Consider the following 17599-nt stretch of genomic DNA (forward strand, 5'->3'; position numbering starts at 1 on the left):
GTTGCTTTGTGATTAAGTCTGTTATACAGGTTGAGTAGCCCTTGTCCAAAATGCTTGAAAATCATAAATGCTTCAGATTTCAGATTTTTTTAAATTTTGAAAAAACTTAAGTCTAAAGTTGTATTTATTTTTGTTTTATGTATATGTGTGCTTTGCCTGTAAGTGTGCATGCACCACATTCATGCAGTGCCCACGGGGGCCAGAGAAGGGTGTCAAATCCCCTGATATTGGAGTTACAAATAGTTATGAGCTATCATGTGGGTGTTAGAAACTGAAACTCAGATCTCTGTAAGAGGTCGTAATCCTTGAGCCATTTCTCTAGCCTGGGACCCGTTAATCCTGAGATCCACAAGACAAAAACAAGTTACACAATTTTGAGCCAAATTTGAAGCAAGCTTTAATGAATACTTCCAAGGATGGACTTTGGTCAGGACCACCCTCTAAAATTCCCAGCAGAGTGGCCACAAGACATGTGTTGTAGGGGCTGTTTAAGGACAAACATATATGGCCACTGTATTTTCCCATGTATTTTGGCTGTTATTTTCGAAGAACTCCCAACATCCCAGGAGGTTACCTGGTCCTTGGACAGGTGGGGCTTACAGGTAACTTTAACATTAGGTCTTAGAGACCCAAGTCTCTCTTTTAGATTTTTGGTGAGGGATGGTCAACTGAGACCACAAATTTCCTAATGATACATATATTAAGTCACTGATACCAATATTTTTTAAATCCTATTTTCATGCTGTTCTCTATTACCAATATTACAAGATGTTTCTAGTGTGAATTAGCAGAATTAACATAATGAATCATATTGCATTCCATGTGGAAATCAAATAATTGTTACTAACATTATGAAATATTCCTCCTGGGGGCTAGAAAGATGGCTCACATGTTAAGAGCACTGGCTGTTCTTCCAGAGGACCTGAGTTCAATTCCTAGCAACCTCATCTGTAATGAGGTCTGGTTCCTTCTTCTGGTCTGCAGAGATACACGTATACATAATAAATAAATAAGTCTTTTAAGAAAATAAAAAGAAATATTCCTCCTGATATAAATTTTACACATATTTCAAACTAGAATTGGTGATAAAAATTTTCAATAGCAGTCTTATAAATTATTTATAAATAGAAATCGAATCATTGTTTATTACCATAAAATATAATCACTATTAAAAACAAATGATCATGAATACTACAAATCATTGTAATTGATATACATTATGGGTACCAATATTATAAATTAAATTAGAATTTTTACTAGAAATCAAATCATCAGCCTGATGTGGTAGTATGGGTTTGAGGCCAGCCTGGCTACATAGAAATAAAATAATCATTACTAGCATCATCAAAAAGTATATGTAACTGTATCACAAATTATGCTTGCATACAAATTAGAAGTGTCTGTTTTAAAATGTACTCAAATAGAAATTATCATTACTAATATCTGATATAACAACTATCATAATTTATTGCAATTGTAACAAATTATGGTTATCAATATATGATTAGTATTTATGCTGAGACAAAATCAATTTGTTAATATTTCAGTGGCTATCATAGTTATTGATATTTACGTTATGGTTACTACAAATTGTGGTTATGAGTCAAATTTTAGTGACAAATAGAAATTGAATTGTTAGTAATTCCATCAAAGTTTAGAACTAATTGAGAATATTTTCTAATGCTACAAATTATATTTACTTATATAAAAAATTGCCAATTTTATGCCTTAAATTATAATTAAATATCAGTGGTAATCTAGCATTATTGGATTTATTATTGATTTTGCAAGTATTATGGTTGCTCATATAAACTACATTGTATGAATTAGGTTTATTTACAGATCAAAACATTAGGTGTTTGTTTTGTTGTTGTTGCTGGGTTTTTGTTGTTGTTGTCTGGTTTTTCGAGACAGGGTTTCTCTGTGTAACAACCCTGGCTATCCTGGAACTCACTCTGTAGACCAGATTGGCCTCAAACTCGCACAGAGATCTGCCTTCCTTTGACCAGGCATCCTTTAACTCTTGAGTGGTGGGACTAAAGGTGTGTACCACTATGCCTGGCCAAACTGTTAGTGTTAAGGAAATCCAATTTACTTATCACCATTATTATTTATTCCACATACTTTGAAAACCAGTTCAGTAAAATGCCAATATGAGCATGGACTCCATAGTTGGAATTTCTGTGTGGAAATCCTAGCGCTATGACTTACTATCTATTAATGCAAAAGATTTTATTTAAATGTCATGCACCTCAGCTTATCCATCAGTAAAATGCAGATAGAGTTGATGTGAGAATTAAATTACTTAATAAATGTAAAATGGTTAAACCCCAGCACCTGGCATATCTCAACTTCTGATTGTGCTGGTAGAAGATTTTTTTCTATTCCTAGGTGATTGATTTTTTTTTTAATCAGGGAAGGGTGTTGGACTTAATGTCAAGTGCTTTTGAGTTTTATTGACATGATCATGTGGCTTTTGTTCCTTATTACATTAATATACTGTATTACATTAATTGATTTTAATGTAAATTGATAGTTTCGTAAATGTGTTAATGATTATCTGGATATAAAAATTTGCATTACTGAGCTAGAGCTCACTTGGTCATAGTGCAAATCCATTGTGGGATTCATATAGTATATTGTTAAGATTATGATATCTGTGTTCGTAATGAGTGCTGAACTATTATTTTCTTTTCTAATGTAGTTTGGGTATCCTGATACTATTGTTCTCATAGAAAAAAGCTTGGCAGTATTCTATTCCCTTCTGTTTTGGGGGGAAATTGGTGTTATTTCTTCTGTAAATAAATATTTGGTGGAATTCATCAGGAAGACCTCTAGTACAAGGCACTTTTTTCTGTATTTTATTTTATTATACCAGGTTATATAAGGCCATTTTCATGCAAGTATATATTAAACTTTGAGCAACACCTGCCCCATAGCTGGCTATCCCCCTTTAACTTTTCCCCACTTTCATTCATCCCCCAAAAAATTCTGATTCTACTTCTGTGGCATTGTATATATGCAATTTTATGCATCTATAAAAATCTAGGACCCACAGAAAACTTTGTCTTTCTGAAACTGACTTAATTCACATACTATGATTATCTCCAGTTACATTCATTTTCCTACAGATGAAATCATTTCATTTTCCTTTATAGTTCAGAAAATTTCATTTTGTGCATTGCCATATTCATATATTGATTACATGGGTGCGTTTGGTACATAAACACAACAATTAGATTTAATAAAGGATTTTTTGTTATGCTTTATAAGAATGTTGTCAAGCTACATATGGTAGTGCATATCTTTAGTCCTCGCACTCAGGAAGCAGGGTCAGAAGGAGTTTCGTGAATTTGAAGCTAGCCTGGATAACATAGTTCCAGGATAGGCAGGACTACATAGAAAGACTCTGCCTCAAAAACAAATAAATAAATAAGCCAAAACCAACCAACAAACAAGAACAAGAATGCTGTCCATACACAAAAATATTAAAAATAAGTAAGTAGATGAAAAAAAAAGTGCCTTGTAGTCAGCATATAATTATGGCATGGTTATATTCCATTATGCCTTTTTAAGAAAGATTTTTATTTTTTTAAATTTTAAGCACATGAGTATTTGCCTGCACGTGTGATGGCTGCCATGTAGGTGCTGAAAATTGAATCAAGTCTTCTTCAGGAGCAGCAAGTGCTCTTATCTGCTGAGTCATCTCTCCACTCTCCTTCCTTCCTTCCTCCCTTTCTTCCTTCCTTTCTCTCTCTCTCTCTCTTTCTTCCTTTCTTTTTCTTTCTTTCTTACTTCCTTTCTTTCTTTTGTTTTTTTGTTTCATGACTAGGTTTCTCTGTGTAACAACCCCTAGCCATTCTGGAACTTGCTCTGAAGCCCAGGCTGGCCTTGAACTCACAGAGACTCACCTGTCTCTGCTTCCCAAGTGCTGGGATTAAAGGTGTGTGCCACCACCGCCCTGCTCCCATTCTGCCTTTTAAATTTATGTTTGCAATTTGTTCCTTCTTTTATTTCTTTAAGGCAGTATTCCATGCAGTATAATAAATATTCTGGTAAGCTGAACAAAGGATGTTAATTTTATAAATATTGAAGACTGAAGAAAGCAGAAACAAAAGACAAAAAGCAGATTAGTCGTTTCAAATGTACTCTTTGCAAGTTGTGAGTGGGAAGATAGAATCATAGAAAAATAACTGGTTAAGATAAGGTTACTTCATGTTAACCATTTTTTTGAGGTTGGTGTTGTGCACAGACTCTGAACCCCCAAAACCACCAAGAGACCAGATCCGATGCAAAAGCAAAGAGTCTTTTTAATTTACATGTTAACTTGCATCCTCTGTTTGTCCGTCCAACACAGAGGGTGGAGTAGGAGGGACCCCAAGCAGCAGTGGGGCAGGGCATACACTGGGGATAGAGCAAGGTGGTATCTGGGGGTCTGCTAGTTGCATAGTAACAGTCTTGGGATTGGCACAACTCAGGGCTAGAGGAACGTGTCCCGAGTTGATTGGTCAGCTGCAGCTGCAGAAAGGTTGCTATGCCTGGTGGCCATCCAAGGGCCTTTGCTACCTACTGCACTCCACTGTTATCAGTAAAGCACATCCAAAGCCCTCCAACTAACTTCTAGTTTGTTTCTACAACATGGAGGCTATCTGGCAGTTTCTTCCCAGTAATTAGGGCAAGGTCTGGCAGGGTTGTGGTGTGTCAGCACATCTTCTTGAGTCAGGGGCCTACATCTTTCTGAGTCTTTTCTGCAGTCTGTCATGGCTGCCAAAGCAGAGGGCTGGGTGAGGGTCTGGGCCCTTCAATAGGGTCACGCTATGTGGTACAGGCTGGTCTCAAACTTGCTGTATAGAAAAGGATGCCTGAACCTCTCATCTTCCTGTTGCCCTCCTTTTGAGTGATGGGATTATGAGCATCTGTTACCATGCCCAATTTTATAGTGCTAGGGATCAGATACAAGACCAGATCTTGCTTTTTTTTTTTATTTTACATGTTAATCCCAGTTCCCATTCCCTCCCCTCCTCTCACTTCCCCCACCGTCCCCCCCACCCCACTCCTCAGAGATGGTGAGGCCTTCCATGGGGAGTTAAAAAGTACTCCCTCCCAGATCCCTACCCCAGTATCTAGACTGAGACAGTACTATATCATAGGGAATGGGCTCCAAAAAGCCAGTTCATGCACTGGGGTTAAATACTGGTTCCACTGCCAGTGGCCCCATAAACTGCCCAAGCCACACAACTCTCACCCACATTCAGACTAGATATCCAGAGTAAATCCGGAGGGGGAGGAGGAAGGCAGTAGAAGAGGGGGAGGGGAGGAGAACATGAGGTTGAGTTGGAGGAAGGACAGAGAGGGTGATCAAGGAAAGAGATATCTTGATAGAGGAAGCCAAGAAACCTGGCACTAGGGAAATTCCCAGGAATCCACAAGGATGACCCCAGCTAAGACTCCTAGCAATAATGGAAATGGTACCTTCCCCTGTAATCAGATTGCTGATTACATGAATTATTATCATAGTGCCTTCATCCAGTAGCTGATGGAAACAGAAATAGACACCCACAGCTAAACACTGAACTGAACTTCTGGAATCCAGTTACAGAGAGGGAGGAGAGATGAACAAAGGAGTCAAGACCAGACTGGGGAAACCCACAGAAACAGCTGATCTTAGCTAGTATGAGCTCACGGACTCCAGGGAACCTGCATAGGACAAAGCCAGATCGTATGCAAACACTCTACAGTTAATTTTCAGAGCCTGGAACAAACAGTTAAGGCACTTATTTAACATATCAAAGCAGACCTGACCACCAGGTTCTCCCAGCATCCCTCAGTCTCTACCTATTACAGGTTATGGCTGGCATCCTTCACCCTCTACCCCAAACTCTCCATCCCAGGGGCTGGACTGTCCTTCCCCCAGAAGCACTTCCCTATATAATCTAGACATTTTGGTTATCCAGATATTTTGGTTTTGTACTTTCAGCCTCCTAGTAGTTGCACCTGATTTCCCCTTCCCCCCTCTCTCTTCTCTGCCTGTCCCCACATGGCCCAGCTCAGCCTGGTCATGTCCACTCTGAATTCTTCCAGATAGATGTCCCTGCTTCTGATTATGCTCACCCACATATCTATAATAAACTTTCTCCTCCACCATACCTAGGAGCAGGCATGGCCTTTCCTTTCCTTTTTCTTTCTTTCTTTCTTTTTTTTTCATTCATCTACCACCTGAGCTACATATCCAGCTCCATGTTAATTTTTTGGTAAAGATAAAAACAGAGGCACCTTCCTTAGCATGCCAACTGAAACTGGCCTATTTGGAACTTTCTCCTTATTTTCTTGGAAGATCAAATAATACCTTCATTTTGATTTTGTTGTGAGAAACTTTAGGATTTTTTTCCCTCTTAGCTATTGGACCCTCGTGCAGGATCTCAGTCCGAACCAATTGTCCCTTATAATTTTCATTTAATTTATTATACTTCATGAAGTGACAGCCTTCTTGGATTTTCATAAATTTTTGATCACTGAATAAAGTTTAATAAAGGTAATTTTAGCCTGGTATGATGGTAAACACCTGTAATCCCAACACTTGTGAAATGGAGATAGGAGGATCAGGAATTCAAACTCGTCTTGGTTATATAACAACTTCAAGGTCAGCCTGGGCTGAGCCTCTCTCAAAAATTTTATCAAAAAGGATAACTTTTCCCTATTCATTCTGATTTTATTTTATCTTTTTTATAAGTAATTTATAAATTATTCCAAATAATAAAAAGTAAAACAGAAATATGCATATTATATTTCCTAAAGCATTTATTACATTAATCACACAAAAATTAAAACATACACAATTTTACTCATGAATGAAGAAATCTTCAACTATTAACTAAAACCACATTAAGAAAATATTAGTTCTTCGGTCTATTAGTATCCTCGCCCATATGACCTATCAATCTTGACAATGTATTTTGGTCCTGTTTTATCACTTTATTGTTTCTTTGCCACTTTACAATAGTTTAATAATAAAATTAAGAAGAGCAGTTATGGTGGTTCAAGATGCTTGTTTCAAGTTCTAGTCGCCAAGACTAAATAGTGAGTTTCAGGACAACTTGTATTACAGAGTGAGACTCTGTTTCTACAAACAAAACAACAAACAATGGAAGGAAGGAAGGTCAAGAGTTTCCTTCTAAGAATACAAGAATATTTAATTTAAATGCTATATTAAAAATAATGATATATAAGGAGAAAATTTGAAAGCATTCAAAATATAAATCAATTAATAATGCTTTAAGATGATAAAATCTGTATGTCTCGATTTCCAGTAAGATCAGGAGCAAGGCAAAGGTGCTCACTCTCTCTACTACTTTCTAGAAATGTTGAACCAATGCAACTAGATGTATAGAAACAATTATAGCCATAAGAATTGGTAAGACGACAACTGTAAATTTTTATTTGAGCTAAGAATGTGTTTTAGTGGCAGAGTACTTGCCTAGCATGTTCAAAGCCCTAGGTTTAATCCCCAACACCACAAAAACAATAAAACATCTCCATTGATGATATGATGGCATATCTAGAAACTCACAAAGAACCAATAATAATGCTAACTTAGGCAATAAAGTAGTGTAGTAGCACTATAGCAGAATGTATGAGGATTATATGTAAATAGAAGATATACTAGAAAACAATATTCACAGTAACAGGTCATAAAAATCTAACATGAAATTGGGAGGAGGATGTGTTAGGCAGTATATGGGAGGGGAGTTAGAGAAAGAAATGGGAGATAGATCTGATCATATTTTATTATGTACCTATGTGAAATTCTTAAGCATAAAGTAAGTAAAACAATTTTCCATGCCTCAGTATGAAGTTTACAAGGGATGTTCAGATTTATGAGGAAAAGTTTAAAACACTCTTGAAGGACATAAAAACTTAGACAAACAAGCTTCAGTCCTTCCTTACTGTTGACTAGAATGAGCCGTTATCATAAAAGGTCATTTTATATACTCAGGTCTTTAATTTACTAACAATACAACTATCAAAAATATACCTGTAAACTTTTATCTGTATTGTTTTGGAGCCTGTCCTGGAACTCACTCTGTAGAACAGGCTGGCCTTGAATTCACAGAGATCCACCTGCCTCTGACTCCCGAGTGCTGGGATTAAAGGCGTGCGCCACCAATGCCCAGCACATTATGAGATTTTTTTTATTATTTAAAGATTATGATGCTACACATGAACAGACTGATGTTTAAAAAGGCAAAATATGGACCAACAAGATGGTTCAGCATGTAAGGGCACTTGCTGCACAGATCTGATGACCTCTAAGTTCAATTCTCAGAACCCATGGTAGAATAAGAGACACAGTTGTCTTCTGATGCACTGTGGTTCATGCACACCAATCCCCACACATATTATACATATACACAACAATAGCAACAATAATAAATATAAAGAACAAAGGGCTAAAACTTAAATGTCTGGATATATATCCATGCACATATGGAAATGTAGTTTATGGTAACAATGACAACTCCAGTGACCAGAGAAAAGAGGGTCTTTATAGTAAAGCATTATATTTTACATTGATATTCTTCTTCATCTGAAATTAACTTTAATATACAGTGTGTAACAGTGCTGTGGTTTGTTCTGGAAGTTCATACATGAGGGAATGATCACATGGCAAGACAGGAAGCTCATACTTTTTATAACAACCCATCTAGGGAACTTGCCAAGATCCCATGAGGACTACATTAATGCCTTCCACCCACTGTATCCCCCAAGGGCCTAACTACCTTCCATTTGACCCCCACCTCTTAAAAGTTCCATCCCATCAGCACAACCACACTGGGGACCAACACATGAACCTTTGGGAGCACACCCAAGCTGTATCCAAACTGTAGCAGATAGGTAGGCATCCATTTACTGTTTACCTTATAAGCAACTAATTTTTCCACCCCTTGTCTAGTATGTCACCTCTTTCATATATTATCATTTCATATACATGTGAAAAAGGTCTAAACTCTGTTCTGTTCTCCTTACAACTTTCTCTGTATTTATATCAGTGTCAATTGTTTGTTTGTCTCATGTTACCCTAATCTCAAACTCTAATGTAGCTGAGCAGTGGTGGTGCATGTCTTTAATCCCAGAACTCAGGAGGCAGAGACAGGAGGATTTCTGTGAGTTCAAGACCAGCTTGGTATACATAGTGAATTTCAGGACAGTCAGGGCTATGTAGAGAGACCCTGTCTTAAAAACCAAAGGGAAAAAGAAAGGAAAAAAAGAACTCTTTATACAACCAAGGTTGGCCTTGAACTCCTGATCCTTCTGCCTCTGCCTCTAACCTGCTAGGATAACAACCATGTCCTACCACACCTGTCATCACACCATCTTTTTTTCTTCTTTTTCCCCCATTTTTTATTTCATTTGAATCACACCATCTTAACATTTTCTTGTTAAGTAGGCTGGTAGTACAACCATGCTTCTTGGCTTCTTATACAGAACTAATTTTGTCATGGACAGAGAGCAGGACTTCTGCACCTGGCAAGTGAAGTGACAAAAGAATTAGACTCCCCACAAGGAAGTGTGCCAAGCCCTTTTTTTTTTTTGTGCACCATCTCAATGTGATCCATGGAGGATCAATAGCTAGCTATCTTCCTCATACTATACTGGGAAGCTTTGCTGAGGATACCCATGCTCACTCTGTGGTTGAACTTACTGTAGCTCAATACCCCCATCTATTTCCAGGAAGGATAAAGGGTGGTGGGACTCCTCTGAGGACTGTCTAGCTCAATTGTACCTAAATAGTCAAAAGTAGAGAGTAAGGCAGAGGAAGATTTCAATAAACACAACTGAATATTTCTTCATCTCCAGTTTCCAAGCCTGGTGATTTGGTCATGTCAGCTTTGCCACACAGACCTGAGATGGTTATTATGGGAATAGGGAATTTCCTTCCTTTGCTACCTCACATCAGATGATTTGTGGTATAGCAAATAGTTGCTGAGAGCTAACAGCAAGTAGGGTCCAATCCCAAGACTTATCTAGCTCCAGTCCCTTCCTGGGCCCAAGATCTCTGGTTTCTGTGGAGTGAAGAAAGGGTACTTTGAGGTAAGAATAAACAATGTCAGGAATGTGGGATTTGAGATAGGGGAAAAAGACAAGAGTTATTGAAAACTTTAGAAGGTCAACTCCTAGAGTTTTCGCTGAGGGTTCAAAAAAAAGGAACTACAAATAAGCTAAGGAACTAAACCCTGAGGGGAAAAGGAATTGACTCACACACAATTGCTCCTCTGCATGCTCCTCTATTCTTCCGCTCTCTTTCTCTCCTGCTGTTCTGTTTCTCTTTCTGTTTTCTGTTTCTTTGTTTCTCCCCAGTTCTTGGGGGTAAGGTATGTATGTATACAGATTTGCAACAGTAATTCTTTTGCAACACACTGTGAGGCTTGAGTTTCTCAGGGTCAGCAAGACAGATAAGATTTACACAGAGAGCAATAAACTAAAACTGCTAGGAGAAACTTTTAGCATCAGATGCTTAGGGCTGTAGGTCAAAGAGAGAGTCTAACTTTAATTTGCCCAAGAAACAAAACCTGACACGTTTCAGTTAGTGGCAGCAGAGGTCTTCAGGAAGGTTTACTTTTACCTGAAGATGAGCAAATGGGCTGATTACCTTTGTCTTTGTCATCTCAGGAGAAGCAAGAGGGAGCAGTAGATCTCTGAGCTAAAATCTTGGGTTAATAAAATAAGAAGTTTGAGAATCTTTTAATGCAGGATTAGTTTAGGTTATCAATTTTCTATCTGCCAGTAAGGTATCCATCTATGCAGCTATGAATCAACAACTTTGAACATGTAGTAATTCTATGTCCTTGGATATCTGGGAATGTCTTAGAAGGGATTCTTTTAAACACTGACCAAATGCCTGTCAACAAAAGTAATTTGAGGAAGGAAGATCTCTGCAATTACAATTACCTGATAGTGAGAAACAGGCCTCACCATAGCAATAGTAATCAGTCAACTAGGACCTGTTAATGGAGAACAGGTTTCACACATAGCTAGGTAGTGTAATCAGTAAACTCCAAATGCAGGGGAGAAATTATTCCCAGTAAATGAACTATGGGAAGTAAATCCCAAGTTTGATACAGAAAGGAATATGCTACAGGAAGAATCTACAGCAAGAAACCGCCAATTCATTCACAAGATTATAACGCTAAGTACAGCTTTTGAAGTGGTTTAGCCATCAGAAGAATTCTTAATTCATCAGAGTTATCTTGTGGCTTGTAGCAAAGAGTGAGTGAGGAATTAAAGGAAGGATAGAGGAGATATGTTGATGTGGTAGGGAGTTTCTTTTTGGGTGATCAGTGTTTTTGTTGTTATTTTGTTTTGTTTTAAAACAGTGTCTTACTATGTATCCATGGCTTACTTGGAACTCACTATGTAGAGTAGGCTGGCTTTGAATTCACAGAGATCTGCCCACCTCTGACTCCCAAGTACTGGGATTAAAGATATCTGCCACGTGTCTAGCCTATTAAGTATCCAGTTTTATTGAGGTGTAACAAATTTTCACAGTGAGCATATGCCTATCCCCTTTCCCCAGTCTAAGAACACATAAGCTAAGTGTGGTGGTGCGCACCTGTAATTCAAGAGACTGAGGCAGCAGGATGGAAAATTTGAAGCCAACCCAGATTACACAGTGATATCCTGTCTCAATAAACCAAGGTCTAGATAGTTCTGTGGGACAGTTCAATTCTTAGCATGAAGAAAAAAGAAAAAACAAAGAGCACACATGCAGAACTATAGCTTCCCCCCTCCCCATGCTTTTCTGGAGGCTTTGATGAAGTGAGGAAGCTTATGAGCCTGAGCAAGATGGAGGAGAATCACCTCAGTTTGACTGAGTAGAATTCCAGGTCCAGTGCAAGAAATGGTTACACAAGACTCAGCGGTAGTCACTCCAAGGAAGGCAGCTGAAGTCTTCATTTTCTTGCTAGTGCTCAGAGAAGCACATAATACTCCATAGACATTGGAGTCTTTTGGAAGGGCATATTTCAAAGGTGGTGAGTTAAGGCAGTAGGGACTTGGGCTAAGCCAAGGGGTCAAGGAAGAGCAAAACCATACAAGAATGAAAAAAAAAGGAATCCCAGAGAGAGAGCAGCAGCAAGGAGTGGGAACAGTGCCATGACAGGAAATAGGGCTTAGAGTCAGAACTAGGAACAAGGAGCAGATGGCCAGGAGCAGGGAACAGGGGATAAGGAGCAGAGACAAGGAAGAGAACATACAGAGTAAGTAGCAGAGTATGGGATATAAAGGGTCACAGCTGGGGAATGAGAGTTGGGACTGTGAATAAGGAGGTGATGGCTGGAACTGGGGAACAGGGCTAGAAAGCCACAACAAAAAGGAGAAAATGGAAACGAAGAAGAGCAAAGGATGGCAGGGATCAAAACGAACAAGGGGCAAGCTGGAGCACCCAGGGGAAATGGATGGCTGCAGTCATGCCACTCAGGGACTGATGTTGTCTTTTCTTGTCAGTATTCAAGAGGGCCTGTTATGCTACCCCTGAACCTTTTCCATGAAGTCAGCTCTGAACCTTACAGAATGCTGCTTCTCAGGGGTCTGTGGGGAAGGACCATGGCCCTAATGTCAGTGAAGCACAGCCTGGTATGCCTTGGCTAAGATGCACATTATACCCAAGTCTCCAAAATTCTAGCCACTATGAGTTGGGGACAGAATTTGCTATTGTAAACCATTGTATTGGTGATGGGAGTTGAAATGGAGAGTTTTTGATCTGAGTCGGGATCTCCAGAATGAGGACAGATCAACTGAGTAGCAATGAGAAATTAATTCCTAAGGAAGGCAAGATTCATAGCAGGGGTCTGGTACTGAATGTTTGGGAAACCATTTGGGAGTATCTGGTGTCAGAGAGAGGCCACCATATTGGGGTAGGGGGCCAGTAGACACTACAGAAGGGGTTATATATCCACCAAAAGTTGCTGGAGAGCTTCACAAGGAGCTCAGAAGGGTACACAAGCTCAATAGAAGATAAGCTGTCCACATCTGGGAGGTGCAGCTTAGGCATTGCTGCTTCCACTGGAACCAGCAGCTGGTTCATAGAGAATATCTGAATGGAGCATTAACCATCCATATCATGACTCTCAGCCAGTCTTCCTTTTTTTCCCTACTGTGTTTTTTCCTGTTTCTTTTCTATTTTCTTTACTTCCTTCCTTTCTATTTTTGTGTGTTATACTGGGTCTCAAATTCAGGAGCTTGCTCATGCTAAGAGAGTTATCTACCACTGGGCTACATCCCTATTATTTGTTGAGACAGGGTCTCATTACACAGCCCAGGCTCACCTGAAACTCTAAGTCTTCCTTCTATTTTTTTATTTCAGTTTTTGTTATTTTCAGTTATGTGTGCATGTCTTCTAGTGGACATATGTACATTAGTGCAGGTGTCTGCAGAGGCCAGAGGAATCAGATCCTCCTGGAACTGGAATTGGAGGTAGTTGTGAGCCACCTGATATGGGTGCTGGTAATCAAACTCAGGTCCTCTGGAAGAATAGTATATGCCCTTAACCACTGATTTATTTTTCCAGGCTCCGCCTCAATTTCTTAACTGTTAGAATTACAGACGTGTGTCACCTCAACTGACTACGTCTTTTTTTTTTCCTTAGGAAGTATTTATTTTTATTACAAGTGTGTGTTTGTATATGTGACATATGAACAATTAGAGGGTGCATGTGGAGCCCAGAGAAGGGCATTGACTATCTTCCTCTACTGTTCTTCACCTTATTCCTGGAAGAAAACCTGGAAATTCTGATTTTCAGCTAGGCTGCCAGTCAACAAGTCCCAACGATCCTCCTGTCTCTGCTCCATTGAAGCTGGGCTTACAGGTGTGTACAGGATCATTCCTGGCTCATTACATGGGTGCTGGGATCTGAACTCCAGTCTTCAGGACTGCACGGCAAGTGCTCTTAACCACTAAGCCATCTCCCTAACCCCCTGAGCCCCCAATCTTCTTTGACCAAAACAAATAACCAGATATGATGTGTGCCTTTAATGACAGCACTTGGGAGGTGGAGGCAAGAGGGTCAGGAGTTTCCAGGCAAGCCTGGGCTGCAGGAGACCCTGTCTCAATAAGACGAAACAAAGCAAACAACTACCTCAGACTTGAATTGAATGTGATGGTACATACCTATAAGTCCAGCACTCTGGAGACAAAAGAAGGATTAAGAATTGGAGGCCTTGCCCCTTTCTGAATGGAGAAGTGGGGGAGAAGAGGGTAGATGGGAGGTGTGGGGGGCAGGGGATGGGAAGAGAAGGAGGGGAAAACTGTAGTCTTATGATGTAAAATAAATGAAAAAAGCTAATTAAATAAAAGAAAAAGAAAGAAGAATTGAAGGCCATTCTTGGCTCCGTAGACACTTTCTTTTCACTCTCCTATCCAGACAGAATTTGTGCTGCAATCCTTTTCTCTTGTGGAGTTTCACTATTATACAAAGTGGAAAGGCTGTGACTTACATAAGTGAACTTCTCTGGGCTTGTGATGTAACTCAGTGTAGTGCACTTGCCAAGCATGTCCAGGCCCTAGGTTTAATCCCCAGTAAAGCATACACACACAATTTTACTTCATCTGTCACTGCTAGTGGGAAAAGATGCTTCACCATATTGGGTATATGTTGAGAGATATTTCAGCAGGGCTATTTTCCATCTGGACATACCTAAGATCAGAAATGTGTCAGTGATGGTGGTGGGGGTCAATCAATAGGAAATATATATGGATAGGTGGGTTTTTATGAATGGATGGGTTTTTATCAAGATTAGTAATGAGATGTGTATCAGTGGTGGTTTGTGAGTAACCAGATTGAAAGCTTATTGAGGGGACTGAGGGAAGATATGAATGGGGAGGTTTATCATTCCTACCTGAAATGGGGAGATATGCTTAGTGGTCACAATTGGTAAATGGAAAAATTTGCCAACAACGATCATCTCTTAGACAGATAGTCATGAATAGAGATATTTGTCAACAAGGGAGGTGCCAACAGGAGGGTAATTATGAAGACAGTAGATTGCTGCTGGGTGTTTGCAAATAGAGATATTTGTTCATACTTTGACTAATGGTGAGATGTCTATGAAATATGATTAAAAGATTATTTCTTAGTGAGGTAAGGGGAAGGGACTAGTCAAAGGAAGAATTAACAAGGGCTTGGAAATTTAGCTTCTGTAGCCTTGACAATAGTAGAGTTTTAAAAAGTAGGTATTTGTCCACAATGAGGATTGCACAGTGAATAACAGTACCTCATTTGGGAGGTTTGTTTTCTCCAGAAGTCTTCGAGAATATTGATATTTATCAGAGGAGAAATTTTTACACTAGAAACTACCATATAAACATCACAATAAGAAGAATACTACAAATGACCCTCTTAAATATCTGCTACATTCTGGATCAAGATTGACAAAATCATCAGTTGAATTTAGCTTTGTTTCCAGAGTGCACTACATCATTGCTACTAATACTATACATCATTTCCTATTTCATTTATTATTTCTAATGTCAAACACAGTGTATAGTATTGTAATAATCACTACTGATAATTATCACTACTAACGTTGCACATTAAGTCCTATTTACTGTGACTATTACTTCATACATCCACTGTCCTTATTAATTAGGCATGTTTTTATGCCTTTGTGAAGACTCAGGAACTGAAACACAGACTAGCAATTTGATTTTCCCAAGAACACAGAGAAGGAGCAAGATTGGAATGCAGATGACCCGACTTCAGAGTTCATGCCTTCATAGAAATTAAGCCACAGTTACTAACATTGTACAGTGAGTTGTTATTATATTATGTATAAAATTCCAGGCTGGAGTTCTAACTCAGGCCTGTATCTCTGACTGTTAGGCAAGTGTACTGACACATCTTCCTGGGAGGTTCATGTTTTTGTTGTTTCGTTTTTGAGAAAACATCTCACTGTGTAGCCCTGTGTGTCCTGGACCTTGCTATACAGACCAAGCTAGGCTCAAAAGCACTGAGATCCACCTGCCTCTACCTCCCTAGTGCTGGGATTGAAGGTATGTGCCACCACACCCTACATGACTTACATGTTTTTACCTAAAAAAAAAAAAATCTGACAAGTTGGAACTGGAGAGATGGCTCAGCATATAAGATCAATGACTATTCTGCCAGAGGACCTGAATTCAATTCCCAGCATCCACATGGTAGTTAACAAATGGCCAAAACTCCAGTCTCAGGTGAACTGATGCCCTCTTTAAGACTCCTTGCACAGATATACATGCAGGCAAAACTACTCATACACATAAAATTAAAAACTGAAAAAGGAAAACAGTATCCAAAGAGCAATGGCTACACTCTTGCAGGACTTGACCTGACTGGGGCTATGAGGGAATAAAGAAAAAAGAGATGCACGGAAACACAGATAGGCATATGCAGAAAAACTGGTTGAATGGTCCAGGCTCTCTGATGGCAAAACCTGCAGCCCTGTTTCCCCCATTCCTGGCTCAGTGTGTTTATTATGTATAGTTGAACAGGGAGGTGGGGGTATTGCATACAGTTGAACAAGAAGATGGGGTTAAAGTATATAGTTGGATCAAGGAAGCAAGGAATTTTTGGTTTTGTTTGTTTTTTTAAACAGGGTTTCTCTGTAGTTTTGGAGCCTTTCCTGTCTGGCCTCAAACTCACAAAAATACACCTCCCAAGTTCTGGGATTAAAGGTGCGTGCCACCATACCAGGCAAATTTAGCTAATCTTGATAGAAGCAGTCTTTAGATGTTAGACATGGTGTGGGGAGCTACAGTGGACATTTTCTGCACACACTGTCAGCATTTGCATTTGGACTCCTGAGAAAGGCTTTACTGTCTCTCTGAGCATTACTCAGGGAAGACTTTGCCTCTCCTATAAGGCTAAGACACTGGAATCCTTGACAAGTAATGCCCATGTCAACAGCACACATTCACTCTGGATTTCTGTAGGTGGTGTTTTCCTGCCCAAATAACCAACACGGAGGCTCAACATTACTTATAAATGCTCTGCTAATAGCTCAAGCTTGTTACTAGCTAACTCTTACATGTTAAATTAACTCATATTCCTTATTTATACTCTGCCACATGGAGGTACCTTTATTAGCATGGCACATTCATCTCCTGCTTTCTCTACACACCTGGCTGGCAACTCTTCTGACTCCACCCAGCATTCTGTCTATCTTAGGCTGTCTTATTCAGTCTTTTCCTGCCCAGCTCTTGACAAATCAGCCTTTTATTAACAATGAGAGCAATACATATTATAGTGTACAAAAGGATTATTCCACAGGGAAAATAACCTTCATAATCACTTCCAAGCCTTACTACTCCAAAGGATCTGGGTAAGAACTGAGCTGCCCATTTTTTAAATGTTATTTATTTATTATGTATAATGTTCTGCCTACATGTATGCTTGCATGCCCGAAGAGGGCACAAGATCTTGTAACAGATGAATGTGAACCACCATTGCTAGAAATTGAACTCAGGAGCTCTAGAAGAGCAGCCAGTGTTTGTAACCTTTGAGCCATCTCTTCAGCCCCTTGATGCCCATTTATTAAGAAGACTGAAGCTCGGGAGAGGGACAAACCAA

General features: G+C 39.3%; 1 protein-coding gene across 1 annotated transcript in view; it reads left to right on the forward strand.

Moving 5' to 3' along the window:
- The window catches only part of Syn1 (synapsin I), a 50889-nt gene that overhangs the window by 20125 nt on the left and 13165 nt on the right, over positions 1–17599 (forward strand). The gene's annotated exons all lie outside the window — the stretch shown is intronic.

The sequence above is a fragment of the Phodopus roborovskii genome, unplaced genomic scaffold, assembly GCF_943737965.1.
Source record: "Phodopus roborovskii unplaced genomic scaffold, PHOROB, whole genome shotgun sequence".
Lineage (NCBI taxonomy): Eukaryota > Metazoa > Chordata > Mammalia > Rodentia > Cricetidae > Phodopus > Phodopus roborovskii.